Source organism: Balaenoptera ricei, chromosome 13 (genome assembly GCF_028023285.1).
Source record: "Balaenoptera ricei isolate mBalRic1 chromosome 13, mBalRic1.hap2, whole genome shotgun sequence".
Classification (NCBI taxonomy): domain Eukaryota; kingdom Metazoa; phylum Chordata; class Mammalia; order Artiodactyla; family Balaenopteridae; genus Balaenoptera; species Balaenoptera ricei.
Genome location: NC_082651.1, coordinates 29,649,158 through 29,654,348, shown reverse-complemented (window position 1 = coordinate 29,654,348; position 5,191 = coordinate 29,649,158). Strand labels below are relative to the sequence as shown.

At 39.5% G+C, this 5,191-nt stretch overlaps 1 pseudogene; it reads right to left on the bottom strand.

The window, feature by feature from the left end:
• Positions 1-1,365: 1,365 nt before the first annotated feature.
• LOC132376717 (RING finger protein 11-like) lies at positions 1,366-2,074 on the bottom strand (annotated as a pseudogene).
• Between the last annotated feature and the right edge of the window lie 3,117 nt (positions 2,075-5,191).

Below are 5,191 nucleotides of genomic sequence, written 5' to 3'. Positions count from 1 at the left end.
CCTTGACTTTTAATTATCACCATGTTAACAACCAAAATAATTTGACGAAACTCATAAGAAAGGGTAATGTTAAACCCCACTTTACTAGAGTTAGTTTCTGGACACATTAGCTCATTTTTTTTATAGAAGAGGGACAGTGAATCTCAGTTGGCTTACAAGCTAGGAGATCACTTTGAATTCTGCATTTCTTAACTGCAAACAGATATAGCACTTGTAACAGGTTATAACTGGTTTTCAGCTGGTTTTCAAGCACAGAGCCAGCCCCAACAGTAATAGTACACTATTGAAAAAGACCTAAGGCAATGAATTCCATTTCCAGTGGAAAGAAAGAATCGTATGGTCTTGGACAAACAATTCTGATGGTTTACTTAACAGTCACTTAGTAGTTCTTCCTTGCTCATAGAACTTTATGACTTTTTTGAGGAGTGAAGCATTCAGCTTGAGTGGATAAATCCTTGTTAGGCTAAGACAATCATTATCATATCCCTCTTTGCCATGAATTGTCTTATGAATGGTCATATCAGTCTGTTTTGGCAAATGAGTAATTAAGGGAAGGCTGTTATTGTGCTTATGAGAATGATATTTTTCTCTGAGAAAAGATAAATAGGCATTAGGAAAATGACCATTTGGGCTCTTTTTCTGCTTCCTCCTTGTTTTGTGAGAATATGATATTTGGTTTTACAGCAGCCATCTTGTGACCCTGAGATGATCATATGCCAATAATGACAAATGGTAGATTAGAAAGAACCAGCAAAGACAGAAAACAGCAACATCAATAGTAACAACAATCACAGCAAAAGAACAATGGGACCTTAACTTGTGGAGTTCCTATAAAGTAAAAAATATAAGTGCTCTATGTTTATTCTAAAACAAAAAAAGAACTATGCAAACCAGCTTAAAACTCCTTTTTTTGTGCCAGTGTTCTAAAATGTGGCTTTTCATAAAACCTTGACCCAAATGCCAGCAACTTCAGAAAAGAATTTGGGTAGGGGGAAGAAGAAAGTTATCTCACTTAGGAAAAACAACCACTATCTTTATCCTAATCTTTGGCACACAGTTGAAACATATATAGCTGCTGTAACACTTTACACAATTCCTATGTACTGGAGGAATAACAAGATCTAAATAACAATTATATTTTTCAACACTGGGTGAAGGCTTTACATAAAAATACCATCCTCCTTTTTCCCCCTAAATTTCTAAAATATCACGTGCTTTTCCCCAACATCTGCAGCCGTTCAGGAATTTTTAGGAAACTTTCATGCATGATCTTAATTCCTAATCCCTGGCTCTTTGGGCTCAACCACAAAAGATCAAAACCACCAAAAATGATGGTTCACTTGAAGTCAGGTGAGAGACACTGGCTCAGTTAGTCTCGTAGGACAAAAGCAGTGCTGCATCAACTGTCTCCATGCAGGAGGGGCACGTGAAGGATCTCATCAGCCAGTCATCTGTACAGCCCAGGTGATCTGCATACACAGCAGAAATCAAATTGGGTTCTCATAAACAAAGTGCATCATACAGATCACACACTCCCCGATCTTTTTTTTAAATATTTGTTTTATTTTATTTATTCATTTATTTGGTTGCGCCGGGTCTTAATTGCAGTCGGTGGGCTCCTTAGTTGTGGCATGCAAACTCTTAGTTGCGGCATGCATGTGGGATCTAGTTCCCTGACCGGGGAACGAACCCGGGCCCCCTGCGTTGGGAGTGTGGAGTCTTTAGCCGCTGCACCACCAGGGAAGTCCCCCGGATCCTTTTTTCTGATCCATTTCTTCCAGGGTCATAAACTCCTTCAGGCTGATGCTGTATGAGGCCTATTCTTTGAGCTATCCTAATTTGCTCCTCTCAGCTGAGGTGCTAGGCGAGTCTGACTAGGTGTTGGATGAGAGACCAAAACTGGAACTTGATCCAGATATGGCAGCAGCAGCTCCTGATCCAGCTCCGTCCCCTTGCCAAAGCTAGCCCAGTCGGATTGAGACTTGTGAGGCAGGGAGATGTCATCCGAAGTGGGGGACTTAAGGCAGTTCCCCATCTTCCGGGGCTTGAGTGTGTGATCTGTGTGCTGTTTTGACAGTCTCCCAACCTCATTCTTTTTTTTTTTTTTTTTTTTAATTAGTTTATTTATTTATTTATTTTTGAATTTAAAAAATTTATTTATTTTTTATACAGCAGGTTCTTATTAGTTATCTATTTTATACATATTAGTGTATATATGTCAATCCCAATCTCCCAATTCATCTCACCACCACCGACCCCCGCCCTGCCCCGCTTTCCCCCCTTGATGTCCATACGTTTGTTCTCTACATCTGTGTCTCTATTTCTGCCTTGCAAACCGGTTCTTCTGTACCACTTTTCTAGATTCCACATATATGCATTAATATATAATATTTGTTTTTCTCTTTCTGACTTACTTCACTCTGTATGACAGTCTCGAGGTCCATCCACGTCTCTACAAATGACCCAAGTTCGTTCTTTTTTATCGCTGAGTAATATTCCATTGTATATGCGTACCACATCTTCTTTGTCCGTGCACCTGTCGATGGGCGTTTAGGTTGCTTCCGTGACCTAGCTATTGTGAATAGTGCTGCAGTGAACATTGGGGTGCATATGTCTTTTTGAATTATGGTTTTCTCTGGGTATATGCCCAGTAGTGGGGTTACTGGGTCATATGGTAATTCTATTTTTAGTTTTTAAGGAACCTGCATACTGTTCTCCATAGTGGCTGTATCAGTTTACATTCCCACCAGCAGTGCAAGAGGGTTCCCTTTCCTCACATCCTCTCCAGCATTTGCTGTTTGTAGATTTTCTGATGATGCCCATTCTAAGCGGTGTGAGGTGATACCTCATTGTAGTTTTGATTTGCATTTCTTTAATAATTAGTGATGTTGAGCAGCTTTTCGTGTGCTTCTTGGCCATCTGTATGTCTTCTTTGGAGAAATGTCTATTTAGGTCTTCTGCCCATTTTTTGATTGGGTTGTTTGTGTTTTTAATAGTGAGCTGCATGACCTATTGATATATTTTGGAGATTAATCCTTTGTTGATCGGTTTATTTTTTTTTTAAGGCTGCATTGTTCCTTTGCTTACTGATGAACATGTACAAGTCAGAAGTTTTTGATATTATAAAACATCAAAGTAATGAACATTCCTGTGTGAACATCTTTGAATATATATGCTTTGTCTCAGTTAACTTCACTCAGAATGGGACTTCTGCATCAAGGAGTTTATGCCCTTATGCTTTTTGTGGGTGTTGCTACACTGTACCAATGTATGGTTGTTCATGCAGGAAATATGTATTGAGCATCTGTTATGTTTAAGCACTGTGCTGGGTGCTAGCAAAAAGACTTGAGAAATTTTGTGAGTGAGGAGACTTGACCTGCCTGCCCTTTGTGAATTCTAGCAGTCCAGAGAGGGAATAGCTATTCAAGAATCACACTCTGCATGTAGAATTACAACTCTGACAGGTGCCAAGGAGAGGGACATGGTACCATGAGAGCATATTTTAGGGAGGATTTGATCTCATCATGGAGATTAGAGAAGGTTTAGGGATGTTTCAGCTGATATCTGAAGGATGAATAGGTATTAACCAGATAGGGACGTTGGGGAGAGATTTCTGAGCATAAGGAATAGCAAAAGACCCTCTAAGAGGAAAGCATATGCTGTGTTGGAGGAACTGGCCAGGAAGGTGGGGCCGTTGGGGGAGCATGTCATTATAATGGAGCTGCAAGTGTGGGTAGGAGCTCGATCGTGCAGGCTTATGTTTAAGGTTTCAGACTTGAAGAGTAATAGAAAACCATTGAACTATTTTTGTTGAAGGTGAGTGTGTGGAACATACCCAATTGCATTTTCAACCTATCGTTTTGCTACCGAGTGGAGAATACACTGCAGGGAGAAAGAGTGGAAGCGAGGAAGCAAGTTAGGAGACTTGTGTAGAAATTGGGCATAATGGTGGCTTGGACCAGGGTATGGTGGTCATTTTGGTGGAAAGATGTGGACAGATTCTAGAGGTATGTAGGCAGTATCATTGTCAGCACTGGTGGTGGGTTGAGGATGAGGGTGAGGGAGAAATAGCTGTCAGTGATGGTGATTCCTAAGTTTCTGGCTCCTATGGTTGGTTAGATAGGGTTTTTTAGATATGATGTTAATATTTGTCCTAATTTGTCTTTTGTTATTTGTTGGTTCTTGATGAATACTCTTGTCATATTAAGTCTCCTGTTTTTAGTGTACAAAGCATTTTGACCGAAACTGACCGTTGTATGTTATCAGATAACTTTTTAACATCTGCCAGTTTGGTCCTGTATTTTATTCTCTTTCATTTATTGATTAAATTGTTGTATTAATGTAAATAACTATATTAATAGATTTTCTAAAGTTGCGTTATCCTTGCATCCTTGGTCCTTGGAATAAAGCCTGTTTTTTTTTTTTTGTTTGTTTGTTTTTTTGGCTGTGTTGGGTCTTTGTTTCTATGCGAGCGCTTTCCCTAGTTGCGGCAAGCGGGGGCCACTGTTCATCGCGGTGGGCGGGCCTCTCACTATCGCGGCCTCTCTTGTTGCAGAGCACGGGCTCCAGACGCGCAGGCTCAGTAGTTGTGGCTCACGGACCCAGTCGCTCCGGGGCATGTGCGATCTTCCCAGACCAGAGCTCGAATCCGTGTCCCGTGCATTGGCAGGCAGATTCTCAACACTGCGCCACCAGGGAAACTCCGGAATAAAGCCTTTTTGTAGTCATGGTATATATCATGCTTTAATAATTATTGATTAGATATGCTGATATTTTCTTAGGATTTTTCTATCTGTATTTGTAAAGCACAATTGGACCTTTTTTTGCAAAAACTTGATTTTCTTTCCTTTTTATTTACAAATGACTCGAATTTTGTTGTTTTGTAGATATTTGATTGATGTAGAAGGCATGTGGCCAGATGATGCAATTGAATGTAAGTATAAGGGTTGTCACTACTTTTCCCTTGTTATAAAATTTGAAGGGAGAAATGTAAGGGAATTTCTCAAATTTTGGAAAAATAGAAAAGTCTGTAATTCATTTGTTCTGACATACGATAACCTTTTACCAAAAGTTTATAAAGGGATGTATCTGGAAATAGCAAGATATAATAGCCTGAATAATTAGTCAGTGGATTTCAGCATTTTTTTTTCTTTTTTAAATTTATTTAATTAATTAATTTACTTTTGATATT